The sequence below is a fragment of the Pseudorca crassidens genome, chromosome 7 (genome assembly GCF_039906515.1).
Source record: "Pseudorca crassidens isolate mPseCra1 chromosome 7, mPseCra1.hap1, whole genome shotgun sequence".
Lineage (NCBI taxonomy): Eukaryota > Metazoa > Chordata > Mammalia > Artiodactyla > Delphinidae > Pseudorca > Pseudorca crassidens.
Genome location: NC_090302.1, coordinates 104,124,480 through 104,144,451, shown reverse-complemented (window position 1 = coordinate 104,144,451; position 19,972 = coordinate 104,124,480). Strand labels below are relative to the sequence as shown.

General features: G+C 43.8%; 1 long non-coding RNA gene across 4 annotated transcripts in view; it reads right to left on the bottom strand.

The window, feature by feature from the left end:
• Positions 1-19,972, bottom strand: part of LOC137228156 (uncharacterized) — a 48,884-nt gene that overhangs the window by 6,887 nt on the left and 22,025 nt on the right. For 2 of the 4 annotated variants that reach the window (XR_010945163.1, XR_010945165.1), the window contains exons 4-5: positions 12,999-13,174; positions 955-2,711 (exon numbers count right to left, since the gene is read on the bottom strand). This is a non-coding gene — a long non-coding RNA (uncharacterized lncRNA). Of the gene's footprint in view, positions 1-954; positions 2,712-12,998; positions 13,175-19,972 lie in introns of those variants that run through there. The other 2 variants (XR_010945166.1, XR_010945164.1) reach the window with 1 other exon arrangement.

Below are 19,972 nucleotides of genomic sequence, written 5' to 3'. Positions count from 1 at the left end.
GGTCCTGACAAGCCTGGACAGAGCATTGGCAAAGAAACTAATGTTCTCGGGGTGGGGGGATGCGGCATTTAGGACGGAATCTGGCTGGGTGTTATCCCAAGAAATAGGAAGAAAAAGCTAATGAATACAAACCATGTTCAAGGAAGACCTACAAGCAAGACTGGAAAAGCAGAGTTTTTAAGATAGAGCGTTGGAAGGTAGAGTTTTGAAGGAGTGGAACCTGAGATGAAGCATACAAGTGCGGTTAAGAGGATCTGAGACAAGTATTGTCAAACTCACTCGGGGTGTGTTTTGTTGTTGTTGTCTGACCAGCATAATCTTTGGACGGTCTAAAGGCCCAGGATCAGGGCAGACATCTCTCCCATCCCCCACCTGTTTGTGTGGACCAGGATCTTCTTGAGTTTGCCCAGGGAAGACTTAACACTCATCCAGAAGCTCTCTTGGGGTGGAAGATGGTGTCCCACAATGGGCTTCTCCGAAGCTAGCCTTCTCACTCTAGCAGGCCCTGGAGTTGTCCCTGGTCCAGACCTCCCTCCGTTACCCAACTCTCTGCAGTGCCAGAGTGGTCCCTGACATCCCAAATGGACATTTTCTTAAAAACCAGAGGAACGCCAGAAGTGTATGCCAAAGTCAATTCTATCATAAGAGAAAAAAAACAGTGTAGGATTTCAGTGTCTCTTTCAGGCCACCAGCTGGAGCTGCCCATTTATTGTCTGGGCTGCTTTCAGCGGCAGCTGAGACTTCCCCATCTGCCCACACCCCGGCCCCGCCCCCTTGAAGGGAAAAGTTCCCAGAGGGAGGAGTTACCAGACTGCACCGTGGTGCTCAGGCTGGGAGCCACTGCAGGATGTCCCCAGGGAAGGGCTGGGAAGCTCAACACCCCCCACCCCCCCCCACCCAATCCCCGTCCCATCCTGTCCCAGACCTGCCCCTGCTCTGCAGGCCTAAAGGCAGCCCCACTGAGGGCCTCTCCTGGCTTTGGCTCAACAGCTTTGCCAACAAACTCAATTACTAAAAATGAAGCTTTCTTGAAATAACAAGCAATTGTCGCAAAAGGAAACTTTCTTTTTCCAGCTTCATTGAGGTATAATTGACAAATAAAAGTTGTATATATTTAAGAAGTACAGTGTGATGTTTTGATGTAAGTATACATTGTGAAATGATCTCCACAATCAAGCTAATTAACACATCCATCACCTCGCATAGTTACCGTTGTGTGCGTTGTAAGAACGCTTAAGACAGACTCTCTTAGTAAATTTCAAGTGCATACTGCAGTATTATTAACTATAGTCACCATGCTATACATTAGCTCTCCAGAACTTATTCATCCTGCCTAAGTGAAAGTTTGTGCCCTTCGACCAACTTGTTCCCATTTCCCCCACCTCCCAGCCCCTGGTCACCACCATTCTACTCTCTGCTTCTGTGAGTTTGACTTTTTGAGATTCTACATGTAAATGAAATCATACAGTATTTGTCTTTCTGTGTCTGGCTTATTTCATTTAGGATAATGTCCTCAAGGTGCATCCGTGTTGCCACAAATGGCAGGATTTCCTTCTACAAGAGTAAACCTTGTATTGTAAATGAACATACGTAAAACATTGGAAACTGGGTTGGTAAAAAAGGGATGCTGATTAAGAAAACATGATGACTAAATGTAATGTGGTATACTGGATGGGATCCTGGGACAGAAGAAGAAATTTAGGGAATAACTGAGGAAATCTGAATGCTGTGTGGACTTTAGTTAACAATAATGTATCAATACTGGTTCATTTGTAACAATGTACGTATCGTTCATAATAGAGGAAAGTGCGTGTGGGATATCCAGGAACTCTCTATCCAATAATTCTGTAAATCTAAAACTGTTTTAAATAAAAAGCACATTAACAACAAAAAAAAAAAAAAAAAAAGAAGGGACACTGAGTTCTGCTGACTGGTCAAAATAATGCATTCCCTGGTAATATCCCATTCAAGGGTGTTAGCCTTTAATGACATTCCCTGAGCTTGGGGACCTGCTATTCCAAATAGTGGCTAGTGAGATGCAAACTGGTAAATATAGAATGGATAAACAACAAGGTCCTACTGTATAGCACAGGGAACTATATTCAATACCCTTTGGTAAACCATACTGGAAAAGAATATGGAAAAGAATGTATATATGTGTATAACGGAGTCACTTTGCCTTATAGCAGTAATTAACACAACATTGTAAATCAACTATACTTCAATTTAAAAAAAATACCCAAATAGTGGCTAGTGTACATTTTAAAGTTTCTAAGTAGAAAGCTGTTATATAGGCCTGAGGCAAGTGTAAATGTCTAGGGCTGGGTGTGTTGCCATCTTGGGAAAAACATCTATCAACCAATCCAGAATTTCCAGGGCTGTTTCCAATTTCAAGGTGATTTATGGGTCTAAAACTAAGATAGTAATCCTTTGGACTCCCAAGCCCTGTCACTGGCCTGGGTTTATGGCTACAGTTGGCCATGTGGGGTGAGGACCCAGGCCATATTCAGGGCCTTGGATGGGCTTTTAGTTGATGACTGAGAGGGCAACCTGGCAGGACCATGGAATCCCTAGGTCATATTCCTCCCCGGGACCCTAGATTTTATCAGCAGCTGAACTACGGGGGAGCTCGTCCTCCTTGACCAGAGCCTGGCTGGTAGTTGTTGGGTGCTTCAGAGCACTCGGTGGCGTGGGCCTGAAATGTATTCCACCTGTAACGAGAATGGTTTTAGCTTAGGAATCCACCCGAGTTGTACTACAAGGGATAGGGTCTGGGCCCATGTACCACTTCTGTGACCAGGAAGGCTGTGGTGTTTGCCAGGAGTGGGCAGGTTAACCTGAACTGAGCAATCTGTTTATAAAGTAGACGAAGTCCTCAGGGCACAGGGATGGGCCCTGATACATACTGAGGGATCAGGAGAGAGACCAAGAGGGCTATTCGTGCCTCCTCCCCCCACCCCAACTCCTGACACTTCCAACCTACACCAGAAACAAAGGACTGAGCAATGGAAATTAAAACCTAGAAACAGACAAGGGGTGAAACAAAATATAAGCAAGGGAACAGACAACCCCAGACAAGTATGAAGAAAAACACATATAGGCACATCGTAGTCAAGCTGCTGTAACAAAAGATAAACTACTGTAAACCAAGAATATCTTGAAAGTGGCCAGAGGAAAATGGCATATTTCACAGAGAGAAGTAATCATAGGAATTACAGTCTTCCCTCAGTATCCTAGGGGCATTAGTTCCAGGACCAATCCGGGACGCTCAAGTCCCTTATATGCACAGTAATTGCATATAACCTATGCACATCCTCCCGTATACTTTAAATCTTCTCTGAATTACCTATAATACCTAATATAATACAAATGCTATGTAAATAGTTTTGCTTTTTGGAACTACCTGGATTTTTTTTTTTTTGGAATATTTCCAATCCGCCTTTGGTTGAATCCTGGATGCAGAACAGGCGGATATGGAGAGCTAACTGTACTGCTGACATCTCTTAAGAAAACATGAAGGCCAAAAGGGCAATAACATATTTAAACCACTGGATAAAGAAACCTTGTTCAGCTAAGATTTAGTACAAATTTGCCTTTAAAATCAGCTGAACCTAGAAATATTTGGAAGTGGTTGGCAGGTTATTGAACTATTTGGGTTTTGGGTCTTCTGAGGTCAGTTTTAGTAGTTCAGTTTTCTGATTCTTTTCCATTTTATCTAGTTTTTAAAAAATGTATTGGCATAAATTTGTCGGTGTTCTAGTCAGATGTTTTTAATTATTAATGCTTCTACAGTTATGGCTCCTTATTCTATTGTTTGTGTTTTTGCACTTTATCTCTGGGTTAATATTCCTCGAAGTGTAGCTATTCCATCTATGTTTTTCAAAGAATCAGCTTTTGGACTTGTTCATCCTCTCCATCATTATTTTAGTAATTTTTGTTCTTTTTTTATTATTTCTTTCATGATGCTTAGAATTAATATACCATTTCATTTCCAGCTTCCTGAAGATTGTTTCTTCTTTTCTGTTTCATGATTTTTTTTTTTTTTTTGCGGTACGCGGGCCTCTCACTGTTGTGGCCTCTCCCGCTGCAGAGAACGGGCTCCAGATGCGCAGGCTCAGCGGCCATGGCTCACGGGCCCAGCCGCTCCGCGGCATGTGGGATCTTCCCGGACCGGGGCATGAACCCGTGTCCCCTGCGTCGGCAGGCGGACTCTCAACCAGTGCGCCACCAGGGAAGCCCCATGATTTTTTTTTTAAATGTATTTAAGCATAGAAATTTATAACCAAGTATCACTTTAATTATATCCCATAATTTTGTTACATAATACTTTAAATATTTTCATTATGGTTTTTTCCATAAACCATGAATTAGTTTTTTGAGGGGTGCAAAGTAGTTAAAGATATTGTGATTTAAAATAAATACATATTTCAGTCTTCCAGCCATAGTTCCTAGCTCACAGCTCTCAAAATTCTTGTAATTTCCTGAGAAATAAGAGCAAAGGGAGCATCTTTTGTTATAATATTTGTTCTCTTGTTCTCAGTTCCTGAAATGGCTTCAGAGCCATAAAGGTGAAATAGGTGTCTTGTTATTCACAAGCCCATTTTCACCAGAACTGGGTTTGTGTTAATGAGGTGACTTTTGGAAGTCCCCTAAGGATGGGGGCACTGGTTGCCAGGGGGACCGATCATGAACAGACTGTTGGAACTTTCAGTCCCACCCCCTGACTTCTGGGGAGGGGAGAAGGGCTAGAGGTTGAATCACCAATGGTCAATAATTTAATCAATCATGGTTTTGTAATGAGGCTCCATGAGACAACCAAAAAGGAGGGGTACTAGAAAGCTCCAGGTGGAACCAGAATGCTTCCATGTGCCACCATGCTGGACCCCAGGGCTCCACAGAAGCTCCTTTATTCAGAACCTTGCCCCATGCATCTCTTCATCTGGCTGCTGATTCACATCCTTTAATTTCCTTTGGAATAAACTGGTAATCTGGTGAGTAAGCAGGCTTCCTGAATTCTGTGATTCGCTCTAGCAAATTAATAGAACCCAAAGGGGGACGTGGGAACTTCTGATTTATAGCCAGTTGTTCAGGAATATAGGTAACAACCTATAAGCCTTGAAAGCTATAAATTTCCTTTGTGAACTGCTTTACCTGCACTCCACAAATTTTGATATTTTTTTTATTGTTAGCCATTTCAAAATATTTCCTAATTTCTCTTATGATCTCTTTTCTGATTCTTGAATTATTTAGTACTATGTTGTCCAGTTTCCAATATGTGGGTTTTCAATCATCTTTTTATTATTAACTTCTAATTTAATTCTTTTGTGGTAAGAGAATACACCCCGTGGTTTCAAAGACGTGTGATCTAACATATGGTCTATCTTGGTGAAATGGTCAATGTGCACATGAGGATAATGTGGACTCTACTGTTGTAGGTTGCAAGTTTTAATTAAGTCAAGTTGGTTGAAAAAGTTGTACACTTTTTTTATTTCCTTGCTCATCTTCTGCCTACTTTTGTGAATTACTGAGACGAGTGTTACAATATGCAACCATAATTGTGGATTCGTCTGCTTCTCTCTTTTGGTTCTTCCAGGTTTTGCTTCTTTTTTGCATATGGATATCGAACTGTTCCAGCACCATTTGTTGAAAACACTATCATTTCTCTACTGAATGGGTTTTGAATCTTTGTCAAGAATTAACTGACCATATATGTGGGCATCTGCTTCTGGACTCTATTCTGCCCCGTTGATCTATTTGTCTATCTTGGCACCAATACTGACCATCTTATTTACTATAACACTATAATAAGTCTTGACATCAGGTAGTGTAAGTCCTCCAACTTTGTTCTTCTTTCTCAGAGTTATTCTAACTGTTTGTGATCCTTTGCATTTCAATGTGAATTTTAGAACAAACTTCTCAATCTCTACCAAAAAAGCCTTCTGGAATTTTGTTGGAATTGCCTTTAATCTATGGATCAATTTGGGGATAACTAAAATTTTGACAATAGTCAATTTTCTGATCCATGAACATGGTATATCTCTCCATTTTATTAGGTCATGTTTAATTTTTATAGCAAGAGTTTGTAGTTTTGAGTATTGGGGTCTTACACACTTTTTGTCAATTGTATTCCTAAGTATTTAATATTTAATGCTATTGTAAGTCATTTTGTCTTTTAATTTGTTTGTTGCTAGCATATAGATCTACAATTAATTTTTATATATTGATATGTGTCCTGCAACCTTGCTAAACTCATCAGTTCTAGTAACTTTTTTTTGATGTCATGGATTTTTTTGCATAAATGATTATGTCATCCGAGATTAAAACAATTTTACTTCTCTTTTCCAATCTAGATATCATTTATTTCTTTTTCTTGACTTATGGCACTGGATGGAACCCACAGTACCATATTGAATACAAGTGGTGAGAACATCATTGTTTTGTTCCTGATCTTAAAGGGAACGCATTCAATATCTTACCATTAAGTTTGGTGTTAGCTGTAAGTACATTTTTTTGTAGATATCTGCAATAGGTAGAATTTCTAAAATGCTCCCCCAAAATCTTCCCACTAATCCCTCGAAAGACTGAATATACAAAATGACAATGGGCGACCATATATAAAAAAATAAATCTCTGGCTCACAACTTCTGCAGCAACCAGCCCCAAAGAGTCAGCACTTGGTCAGTAACTGCTAGCTTCCCTAATTTTTGCCTCCACTTCCAACTTAGGAACAAAAAGAGAAAGCCAGGGCTTCCCTGGTGGCGCACTGGTTAAGAATCTGCCTGCCAATGCAGGGGACACGGGTTCGAGCCCTGTTACGGGAAAATCCCACATACCACGGAGCAACTAAGACCACGAGCCACAACTACTGAAGCCCGCTCACCTAGAGCCCATGCTCTGCAAAAAGAGAAGTCACCGCAATGAGAAGCCCACGCAACACAACGAAGAGTAGCCCCTGCTCACTGCAACCAGAGAAAAGCCCGTGCACAGCAACAAAGACCCAACACAGCCAGAAATTAAAAAAATAATAAATAAATTTTAAAAAATTTAAAAAAAGAGAAAGCCAAATATGCTACCCTTGACAATCACATGGGATGTTCTGCTTACAATTAGCCCACCTCCACCTTCCGTATGCCAAAAGCCTTCAATAAGATCTTATGGTAAGTCTTCCCCTTTTCCCACTCCCCAGCCTGATTTTGAGTCTCTGCTAAATGCAAGTGATGGTGTCTTGCCTTTGTTCTTATATCAGTGATCTTCATTTATCCCCATGCCCTGGAATCTGCGAGCATGATGAGATCTCGTTCCTGTGATTATGTTATGTTACATGGCACAGTTGACATTAAGAGGGAAATGATCTGCGTGGGCCTTATCTAATCACATAAGCCCTTAAAATTAGAGAAGTTTATGGGCCAAAGACCTTAACAGACGCCTCACCAAAGAAGATATACAGACAACAAATAAGCATATGAAAAGATGCTCCACATTATATGTCAATCAGGGAAATGCAAATTAAAACAACAATAAGATACCACTACACACTTATTGCAATGGCCAAAATCCAGAACACTAGCAAACCAAATGCCCACAAGGATGCAGAGCAACAGGAAGTCTCGTTCACTGCTGGTGGGAATAAAAATGGTGCAGCCACTTTGGAAGACCGTTTGGTAGTTTCTTACAAAACTAAACGTACTCTTGGAAATTCCTGGGCAGTCCAGTGGTTAGGACTCGGCGCTCTCACTGCCGGGTCCAGGTTCAATCCCTGGTTGAGGAACTAGGATCCCATAAGCTGAGCAGCTCGGCCAAAAAAAAAAAAAACTAAATATACTCTTACCCTGCCACCCAGCAGTCACGTTCCTTGGTATTTACCCAAAGGAGTTGAAAACTTATGCCCACAGCAAAACCTGCATGTGGTGTTTATAGTAGCTTTATTCATAGTTGACAAAACTTGGAAACTACCAAGTTGTCCTGCAGTAGGTGAGTGGATAAGTAATGGTACTACATCCAGACCGTGGAATGTTATTCAGCACTAACAAGAAACGAGCTATCAAACTGTGAAAAGACAAGGAGGAACCTTATATGCATATAACTAAGTGAAAGAAAGCAATCTGAAAAGACTACTTACTGTATGATTCCAACTCTATGACATTCTTGAGAAGGCAAAACTATGGAGACAGTGGAAAGATCAGCAGTTGCCAGGGGTTGAGGTGAGGGGTGGGATGAATAGGCAGAACACACGGGATTATCAGGATACGAAAAGACCCTGTATGATACTATAATAATAGATCCATTTCGGGCTTCCCTGGTGGCGCAGTGGTTGGGAGTCCGCCTGCCGATGCAGGGGACACGGGTTCATGCCCCGGTCTGGGAAGATCCCACGTGCCACGGAGCGGCTGGGCCCGTGAGCCACGGTTGCTGGGCCTGCGCATCCGGAGCCTGTGCTCCGCAACGGGAGAGGCCACAACAGTGAGAGTCCCGCGTACCGCAAAAAAATAAAAATAAAAATAAATAATAGATCCATTTCATTATACATTTGCCTAAACCCACAGAATGTACAATACCAAGAATGAATGTAAGGTAAACAATGGACTTTGGACGTTGATGATGTGTCAAAGTAGGTTCATCAATTGTAACAAATATAGGGGATGTTGATAATGGTAGGAGCTGTTGAGAGGGGATACTCTGGTAAGGAACGTTGATAATGGGCGGGGCTATGCATGGTGGGATAGGAGGAATATGGGAAATCTCTGTACCTTCCTCTCAATTGTGCTGTGAAAAAAAAAAACGCTCTAAAAAGAAACTAAAAGAAAAAATTAGAAACCTTTCTCTGATTAATAAAAAGGGAAGTCAGGCAGATTCAAAGTGTAAGAACTTGATACATCATTGTTGCTTTGAATATGAAGGGGGCCATGTGAGAAGAAATGGGGGCCTCAGGGAGCTGAGGGCAGAGCCTGAGTACCAGCCAGCAAGGAAACATAGACCTTAGACCTTCAACCTAGAACCTAGAACCAGGTTCTGCCAGCAACCTGAATGAGCTAAAAGATAGATTCTTCCCCACGCCTCCAGGTGAGAGCCCAGCCAACATCAAAATGTGAGATCCTGTGCAGAGGGAGAAGTCCAGCGCCTTCTGATTTCTGTGTTCAATGTTCTCTTATAAGATTTTTAAATGAGGGGGGGGAAAGCCTTTTATATTTACTCACTCATTTAATATTTCTAGTACTCTTCATTTTTTTATGTACATTTGAGTTTCTATTTCATGTCATTTTCCTTCAGCCTGAGGAAACTCCTTTTACAATTTTCTGCAGTGCTAGTCTATTGGCAATGAATTATCTCAGCTTGTTTTTATCAAAAATGTCTTTATTTTACTCTACTTTTAAAGAATCTTTTCACTACATACAGAATTCTAGGTTAGCAGTTCCTTTTTTTTTAATTTCAGCACATTGGATGCCATTCCTTTAACTTCGGGCTTACACTGCTTCTGACAAAAATTCTGTAGTAAATCTCATTTTTGTTCTCTTGAATATGATGTGTCTTTTTTTCTCTGGTTTCTTTAAGATTTTCCCCTTTCTCACTGGCTTTCATCAGTTAGATTATTATGTGCTTTGATGTGGTATCTATTTATTCTGCTTGGTATTCACTGAACTTGTTGAATATTGAGATTTATATTTTTCATCAAATTTGGAAATTATTTTCTGATCCCTGTCTCCTTTGGGGAGACACATATGTTAGACTACATGATACTGTCACTGAGGCTCTCTTCCTTTTCATTTTGCTTCAGATCTTTTTCTCTCTGTGCTTCAACTTAGAGAATTTCTATTACTACATCTCCAAGTTCATTAATTTTTCTCTTCTTTGGTGTCTAATCTACAGCTAAGCCCATCTGGTATATTTTTCACTGTAGACATTTTATTTTTTCAGCCCTAGATGTCCTGTTTGATTTCTCTTAATATCTTTAATTTCTCTCCTTATTGTCTTCAGGTTTTCCCTTGAATTTTTGAGCATGTTTATGATGGCTCTTTTAAAGTTCTTTTCTATTAATTCCATCATCTCTGTCATGTCTGTGTCTGTTTATATTTTTATCCTGGTTACGGGCGTCTCCTGGTTATGCTTCAATGAAGGTCTAACTTTTAATGGATGCTGAATGTGATGGCTTTGTGATATGTCACCTTGGCTAGGCTGAACTACAGTTCCCAGAATTCCCTTTCTAGTATGTGTCCAGTTACGGTAGGGTACAAGGGATATTTCTCTCATAGGAGTTGGAGCATGGAAGGGAAACTGCAGCTATTTTGTAATACACACACACACACCCTTTCCCAGAGTTTCAATCAAACACAAATCTAGGTGCCGTTTTGAAGGAATTTTGCAGATGTAATTCAAGTCCATAATCAGTTGTCTTCAAGTTAATACAATGGAGAGTATTCTAAGTGGGCCTAACTTAATCATTTGGAAGCCTTTAAAACAGGGCTCCGTACACTTAAAGTCCCCTTGGAATTATTATATTATATTTTATATATATATACAGTTTTAATTAGGCTGTGAGGCAGGGGTCAATTCAAAAATACTGTTTTATTATTGCTCTACAGTGCCACCTTTGTCATAAATTATATAAATGCGCCTGCTCTTAGCTCTCCATTTCCATTCTATCAGTCAATTTGTCTATGTTTATGTCAATACCATACAGTCTAAAAGCCTTATAGTAGAGTGAGAGTGAGTTCTATCACATCTATCTTCCTCAGCAGTGTCTTGGTTATTCTATCTATGAATTTCCATATACATTTGAGAATCACCTTGCAAAAAAAAAAAAAGAGGTCTCGGGCCTCCGCTGAGCTCAGAGATTCCAAACAATGACTAGATCTGAAATTCTCTTCTTTCTTCTCCCCACCGTGCTTCCAGCCTACTGTGCTCTTCCCTGGCTGTCTGCCTGCCCTATGGACTCCAGGCGTGCTTAGCCAATTCCTGCAACTGTGTAAGCCAGTTCCTCTAATAAATTCATGTCCTATATATATGACTCCCACTCACCCTGCTTCTCTGATTGAACCCTGACTACTTAACCCTTACGCTGGTCGTCGTGAATATTAGGTTGTCGGGTGTCTGCACTTTGTCCTCTTCCTTTAGAGGGCATAGAAGTTAGCTCTAGCAGACAGTTATTTGTGAAACAGCTTTGCATCCTCTGATTGCATCATTTGGCTTGTTTCTAAGCTTTGCTAGGGGAAGTCAAATAGGGCTGATTTAGCCCTACTACTAATGTATGACCCTTCTGGAGTCTTTACTAAGTGATCCAGGTGTTCAGAGGGGTTTCTCTCCTTTGGCTAGTCATAACTCAAACATCTCCGAGCCCTACATGAGCTCTGGGAATTGTTCCGTTTGGGGAATTATAGTTTTCTTTGCCTGGTGATGCGGAGTTTTTTCCTATGTGGGCATAACTAAGTACTTAGCCAAAGATTCAAGGGGACCCCAGCGCTGACTTCGGGAGGGCTTTCTCTACATGGCTCCCTCCTCTCTGATCCTCTGTCTGGCAAATTCCAGCTACTCTGGCCTCCCCTCAACTCACTGAGACCACTGGCTCTGCTTGGGTACCTCTTGTACCATCATCGGGAAGGTGTCTCCAGGCAGAAAGCCAAAGCAATCTTAGGGCTCATCTCATTTGTTTCCTTTCTATTGGGAATCACAATTCTGCACTGCCCATTCCCTAATGTCTGAAAACATTTTTTTTAATATAGTTTGTCTAATGAATTGGTGTTTACGGCAGGAAAGTAAGTCTGGTACTAGATATTCCATCATGGACAAAAGTGGAAACCCACCTCCTTCTCTGGAAGATGGAAAAGACTTTCAGTGCATTCAATGCTGGTAGGAAAGAACCATTAGAGAGGAAGAAGTTGAAGATAGAAAAGAGGGGGTGACTGATGGTCAAGGTCTCTGGCGAGCAGGGCTTTGCTTTGTGCATACATGGCCTTGGGGAAGAGGAGAGAAAAGAGTTGGGGACCCTACAAAGAGAGACAGCAGCTGTTTGGGTTGATGGGAAGTCAGAGTGTTAAGGCTGGAATTGTCTTAAGGACCGTCTAGTCTAAAGCTCCATTGTATAAATGAAGAAACTGCAGCTACCGGGATTGTGACTTGATCGAGGTTATAGTTTCTCTGAGTGGCAAAAGCAACTGCAATCCCTCCATTTCTGTCTCTTCCAGGTTTTCTTCCTAACTTGCACCTCTATTTCAGAAGGCTTTGTAGATTCCTTTTCCTCCACCCACATCTTCCAGACTCCAAATCCTTATTTGTGCACCAAGCCAGAAGGAGGGGTGGCTTCGGTTAGGCTTGAAGATGTGAGCTACTTCAGGATGGACAAATAAGGGAGACAAGGGTGATCTGAGTCTGGGCGAACAACCAAAGCAGAGTGACAAATGATGCATTCTTCTGGGAGCAGAGAGGAAACTGAGCCAGCTAGAGCAAAGGATTTTGTCTATGAAGGCTGAAAATTAGGGTACCAGATTATGGAGAGCTTTGAATGCCAGGGGGAGGAATTAAGAATTATCTCTGCTTTCATTTATTCATTAATTTATTTTTTTAATGTATCAAATGCTTCCTATGTGCAGTCTCTGTACTTGGGACTCAGTTGGGAGCCATTGAGAATTTTAATGAAGGGAGTGAAAAGATGAAAGAGGCAAATACCAGGATGTACATGGAATAATACCAGGTCCTTTGAAACATAATAAGTAGATTCACACTCGAATGCTGAACCTAAGAGACTGTGCTTACTACCAAACGTAAAATAGATAGCTAGTGGGAAGCAGCCGCATAGCACAGGGAGATCAGCTCGGTGCTTTGTGACCGCCTGGAGGGGTGGGATAGGGAGGGTGGGAGGGAGGGAGACGCCAGAGGGAAGAGATACGGGAACATATGTATATGTATAACTGATTCACTTCATTATAAAGCAGAAACTGACACATCATTGTAAAGCAATTATACTCTAATAGAGATGTTTAAAAAAAAAAAAAAGAGACTGTGCTTACCTGAAAATATAGGTATTGTCTTTGTTTTCCTGACATGGGTGCACACACAGTTGGCTGTGTATTCAGTTCAGTGAATGGCAGAGCAGAAAACCCCAGAACTTGGATTCAGAAGACCTTGGTTTTGGTCCTGGTTCTGCTTCTGTGTCACTTCACTTTCTAAGCTTTTGTCTCCTCGTCTAAAAGAAAAAAGAAGAAAGAAAGAAAAGAACAAAAGACCAGAGATTTCTCTTTTGATTTAAATCCTAAAGCTTCCTTCTCTTGGCCAGAATAAGATTCATTAACTTATTCAGGGATCTTTATTAAGTGCTTTCATGCTAAGCACAGTCCCAGTGGCCAGGATACAAATGGAAGAAGATAGCATCCCAACCTCAAAGCATCCCGTTCTGGGATCTCATATACATTAAAATACTGTAAACGTGGGTGGATGGAGAAGCAAGGACACAACTACTTAGGTCGCCCAGCCTCCCGGGCTGAATCACTTAGACCCGTCCGGCTTCCTTTGCTGTAAAGAGTGGACACTGGGCCTCCATCAGTCACTTCACAGAGTACGGTATCCAGTGAGAGAAGAGACCTTCAGACACGTCAAGACACAAGTGTATCAGAGGTCGCGTGGTGAGGGCAGTGAGCTTGCTGGAGCTGTTGGTGGAGCCCATCCCCCTCTGAAAGGGATGTAAAGCAGATAATTTTAGACTGACTTTCCTGAGTCCCAGTCTGACAAATGGAGCCTCTGCAGCCCAGGGGCAAGTCGTATTTGAGTGCTTGGGCTGCCCCAACAAAACACGCAGACCGGGGGCTGGAAGTCCGAGATCACTGCGCAGGCAGGGTTGGTTTCTCCCGAGCCCTGTCTCCTTGACCCACAGACAGCTGCCTTCTCACTGAGTCCTCACAATGGCCTTTCCTCAGTGCTGGTGCATCTCTGGTGTCTCTTCTGTATCCCGAACTCCTCTTCCTATAAAGGCACCAGTCAGCTTGGATTAGGGCCCACACCAGCGTTCTCATTTTAACTTAATCACCTCTCTAAAGGCCCTATCTCCAAAGTCTACAGTCACGTTCTGAAGTCCTGGAGGCTAGGACTTCAACATAGGAATCTGGGGGGACCACAAGTCAACCTACAACAGAAGTCAGGTCTGGGTCTCACTGCTTAGCACAGTGGGCATAAGGATGAAGGGCAAGGGCAGGGGCAGCTCTCCTCTGAGGCGAAAGCACTGCCCATGTGCCATGGCACCAAAGAACCAAAAAAAAGAAAAAATCTGGAAGCAAGCAGGTTCCGGGGCAGGCACAGTTGCATAGAATGTGCGAACGTGGCCCTTTTCCAAAAGTAGAGAACTCTGCTCAGTTGTGTAGCTCTAAATAGTGCCTGTTGATGCTGCTGTCAGCTTTTTTCAGACCTCATCCTTGGCATCTTTGAACGCTTTGGTGAGCACCAGCATGGCCCTGAGGACGGAGGCGTTGGGTTCTTCCCTCCTGGGCCGCGAGAGCCCTCTTGCCGGCCTGTGGGCTCTGTTCATCTGGATTGTTTTCTCCTTCTCTGATCTCACTTTCAATGCTGGCCATTACTCCCAAGAAGAGAAAGGCGGGGGTCTGGCGCACCGAACAAGGAATTATTTCAAAGAAAGCCCGTTGCCATGGGAACCGGTTGTCAAATGCTTTTCTGCGCGGGAGGTGTCGAGTGGGGCCACAGATTTTCTTAAGCGCTGCCTGCTTTTCTTTTTAATTTGTGACAAGAACAATGAATGATTGGAGAGGGAGATGGGCAGGAAAGCACTTGTCTGTCAGAAATTCATCCTGACAGTGAGCCAGGGGCTTTACTTATGGCCTGTTCTAACGGAGCCTTCAAATTGCAGTGCTTAGGGATGGGGCGGGGGCCGTGGTGGAGACGGGATGAGGAAGCAGTGAGAAAGCCACCTTAGATGGATCAGAAAATGTTCCTTCCTGGCGGTCTTCCGGGAAGACCCGGGAGACTTCCAGGAAGTCCTGGAGGGACTTCCCTGGCGGTCCAGTGGTTAAGACTCTGCACTTCCAATGCAGGGGGCACCGGTTCTATCCCTGGTCGGGGAACTAATATCCCACATGCCACGTAGCGCGACCAAAAAATTAAAAAAAGAAAAAACAAAGAAAATGTTCCTAGAGCTTTTACTCCGTGTTCAGCCTCAGGCGAGGCTCTGTCAGGGATGCTGAGGAAGTCAGATTAGTCTGTAGTTTTGGACAGTCACAATCTCATTGGGGAAGTGGAACCAAGACCCATAGAATAAGAAAAATGACAGAAGCCAATGTATGATATTGACATGTGTTTCCTCTGTAAAGATGCCCCATCTACATGTACAGTACTGCCTGGAGCGGAGGCAGACTCTGAGAGTTGCATGGCTATGCATGACCCACATCCTTTTTTTTTTTTTTTTTGCGGTACGCGGGCCTCTCACGGCTGTGGCCTCTCCCGTTGCGGAGCACAGGCTCCGGACGCGCAGGCTCAGCGGCCATGGCTCACGGGCCCAGCCGCTCCGCGGCATGTGGGATCTTCCCGGACAGGGGCACGAACCCGTGTCCCCTGCATCGGCAGGCGGACTCTCAACCACTGCGCCACCAGGGAAGCCCTGACCCACATCTTTGAATGGCTGTTTCCCTTTGCTTAGGACCAAAGCTCTGGGCCAACCACTAGGTAAGTGGTTAACTGACAGACATCTTTAAGTCCACCTCCGCTTTGGCATCAAGGCCACCCTCTTCCTGGGGTGGCTTGGACAGTGACCGTGCATGACGCGGTACGAGCCCCCAGCCGTTCCCACCCATCACTCCTCTGCAGGCGTTTGCTCAGAGTTCCCATCAGGCTGGAGGGGACAATTCTGTATCGTGGTCTGACTGAACCCATCCCTACCCCATCCCACTTTCTGCCTTTTCCTCCCACAGGTGTTACTCCTGTGTGTGTGGGGGGGTATAGTTGCTTTACAATGTTGTGCTAATTTCTACTGTACAGCAAAGTGAATCAGGTATACGTATACATATATCCCCTCTTTTTTGGATTTCCTTCCCATTTAGGTCACCACAGAGCACTGAATAGAGTTCCCTATACAGTAGGTTCTCACTAGATATCTATTTCTTACCCAGTGGCAAATATATGTCAATCCCAATCTCCCAATTCATCCCTCTTCCCCTTTGGTATCCACGCGTTTGTTCTCTACATCTGTGTCTCTATTTCTGCTTTGCAAATAAGATCATCTATAGCATTGTTCTAGATTCCACATACAGGCATTAATGTATATGTTTTTCTCTTTCTGACTTACTTCACTCTATATGACAGTCTCTAGGTCCATCCACGTCTCTGCAAATGACCCAATTTTGCTTTTTTATGGCTGAGTAATATCCCATTGTATATATGTACCACATCTTCTTTATCATTCATCTGTCGATGGGCATTTATGTTGCTTCCATGACCTGGCTATTGTAAATAGTGCTGCAATGAACATTGGGGTACATGTGTCTTTTTGAATTATGGTTTTCTCAGGGTATATGCCCAGGAGTGGGATTGCACGATCATATGGTAGCTCTACTTTTAGTTTTTTAAGGAACCTCCATACTCTTCTCCATAGTGGCTGTATCAATTTACATTCCCACCAACAGTGCAAAAGTGTTCCCTTTTCTCCACACCCTCTCCAGCATTTATTGTTTGTAGATTTTTTTATGATGTCCATTCTGACCGGTGTGAGGTGATACCTCATTGTAGTTTTGATTTGCATTTCTCTAATGATTAGTGACGTTGAGCATCTTTTCATGTGTTTGTTGGCCATCCGTTAAACGTTTTCACTCTTAACTCATCTCAGTGTCTGCTTCTCTCAGGACCCCAGCAGAGCCAAATTTTCACGGGTCAGGAGGTGACTATTGGAATCTACAGTTAATCAGAAAATGTTGGTCATGAAGGTGGCCTTAGAAAGCTTTAGCGCAGATGTGCCTATCCTTTAGGGCTCAGGGATACCTCCGAATCTGGAAAAAAAGGCTCTAGATAGAGTTTCCAGGAGCAGTGGAGGCAGCTAACATCCAGGATGGACATGCCTCCTGGGTGCCCGAGCCCAGTGGCAGAGCGCATGCTGGGTCCTTCTGACTGTGGTGTGATTTGTTTCCAGAAGCACAGCCTTGGCCTGGTTTACCATCCTTTCTAGAGAGCCAATGACCTGCCCAACATCCTTTTCTCAATTCCTTTTCTTCTTAAATTACCCAGAGAAAATTTATGCTGCTCATCACTAAGAACCTGCTCTAATTCAGGAGCGAGGGGACATTGGATTACAGGAGGTGACTTTCCTCATGAGAGCAAAGGAAACATTGTATCTGAAAAGTCACTGGAGATGAGGCAGGTCCCAAAGAGAACGGCTAAAGTGCAACACTATTCATAAGGAAGTCTAATAATTCAGACGTTTGAAGCCAATCCCTGCTGAGCTTCTTTGAGGAAGGATGCGTGTGGATGACCAGAGATGTGCATACGGTTTTCTGCCCCGTCATCCCCAGCTCACTGAGCCCCCACCCACCTTGGCTTCTGGCTGCTGGGTACATTCCTGCTTCAGTTAGAGCCTCCAGTGAACAAGGAAGAGTAAAGGTAGGTGTCATAGGTTAAATTGTGCCCCCCCGCACCGCCGGCAAGATTCATATGCTGAAGTCTTAACCCCCCTGGACCTCAGGCAGTGACTTTATTTAGAAATAGGGTCACTGGAGATGTCATTAGTTAAGATGAGGTCGTACTGGAGTAGGGTGGGTCCCTCATTCAATATGACTGGTGTCCTTATATAAAGGGGAAATCTGGACACAGACGCGCACACAGGGAGATCGTCACGTGAAGATGAATGCAGAGGTCAGGGTGCTGCATCTATAATCCAAAATGTCAAACCCCAGAAGCTGGGGGAGAGGCATGGGACAGATTCTCCCTCACATCCCTCAGAAGGAACCAACCTTGCCGACACCCTGATCTCAGACTTCTAGCCTGCAGAACTGGAAGACAATGGATGTCCGTTGTTTAAGCCACTCCGTTTGCGGTACCTTATTATGGTAGCTCTAGCAAACAAATTCAGTGGGGGGGGGAAGAATGCACGCCCCCATTTAGGTAGCTTAGAGTTTTGGTTTGGGGCAGGGATTGCCCAGCGCCTGGTGATGGACTATGTGGAATATCAATTAGACCGCCAGACAAGTTGGGATTGGAAACTCCAGGTTTCAAGTTAATTCATATCCTGATGACATTTGCTCCAACTTCCCTTCTGTACTTAGTGTGTAGCCACATGGTTGTATTTGGAAGAAGGTAGAATTTGTAAGAGGGAGGTGGAAACTTCTTAAATCTTTGTGAACACCTCTTTCTTAGACTTAAACCAGGATAATGCTTCACTCCCCTGGTAGATTAGACATTTGCTGGAGTCCCAGCAAAGATAGCACCAAATAGTGTCTAAAAGTTGTCCCCAAAGACTAAAAAGGCTGCCATGATGAGGGCATGGGTCCAGGCTGTTGTAACAGGAATACGGGAGATAAGGAATCACCCTAGTACAACATGATGATGTCTTTCCTTCCTACCTCCTTCCCTGTCCCTCTGGGCACCTGGCTATGCTCCATCCTCAAGCTGCTCCAGAAGCCCAGCTTCTCCGAGACGTGCCCTGAGCACACTAGGCTCAGTGCCTGGGGCTGATGGGAAGGTTTTCATGTTATTTTTTTTTAAGAGTCAGATGGGAAAAAATGACTGTCATAAGAATGGATTTATAATAGCGAATCCAGCTTGGATTACGTTCACATTTATACCAATACAGCTGTAATACATAATTTCATCTTTCGTCAGAGGAAGGGGCTATGTCCTGACACCAGCTGGGTTTCCTACAATGCAGCTCGGTTCTGACACTAACTGATGTTAGCACAGACCTCACAAGTTAAGGGCTCAGTCCTACAAGACCACCTTCACTTCAAACACCAGCCACGGTCTCAGGTATCCCCAAGTTACCCATGCTTCCGCCTAGCCAGCTGCAAATTTGGGGGTTCCCACAACACCTCCCCCACTTGATAATTCGGTAGAACAACTCACAGAACCCAGGAAAGCACTATACACATGATTACCATTTTATTATAACGGAGACAACTGAGGGACAGCCAACTAGAAGCAACACTTAGGACAAGGTCTAGGGACGTAGAGGTGCAGCCGCTTCTGTCCCACTGGGGGTATATATTGGTATATTGACAAGTTCACTAACCAGGAAGTTCCCTGAGCTTTGTTGTTCGGTTTCTGTCAAGATTTCAATACTTGGGCCTGGCTGAGGAAGCCATTGGCCACGTGATCAGACTCAGTCTCCAGCCCCTCTTCCTTCCCTGGAGGTGCATGGTGGGGTTGGGTGAGAATTCCAGCCCTCCGATCATGCGGTGGGTTTTCCTGGCACCAGTCTCCATCCTGAAGCTATTTAGGGGCCCCGTCATGAGTCACCTTGTCCACATAAACTCAGGTATGTTTAAAAGGGGCTCATTACAGGGACTTCCTTGGTGGTGCAGTGGTTAGGACTGCGAGCTTCTACTGCAGGGGGCACGGGTTCGATCCCTGGCGGGGCACGAAGATCCCACAGGCTACACGACCAAAAAAAAGGCGGGGGCAGTCATTATAAATAACAAAAGATGCTTCCATCATCTGGAAAGTCCAAAGGTTTTTATTTTTCTTTTTTTTTTTTTGGCCACACTGCGAGGCTTATGGGATCTTAGTTCCCCGACCAGGGATCGAACCTGGGCCCTCACCCTCAGCAGTGAAAGCACCGAGTCCTAACCACTGGACCGCCAGGGAGTTTCCTGGAAAGTCCAAGGGTTTTTGAAGATCTGTGCCAGGAACTGGGGACAAAGACAATGGTTTTTTGTTTGTTTGTTTTTGTTGTTTTTTTATTTAGTATCCCATAGGGACTCATGACGGCAAGCCAGCCCAGGCTCCCACAATGCAGCCCCTGAGCTGTGCTCCCAGGGCCCAGTGGGAGCCATCCTAAGGC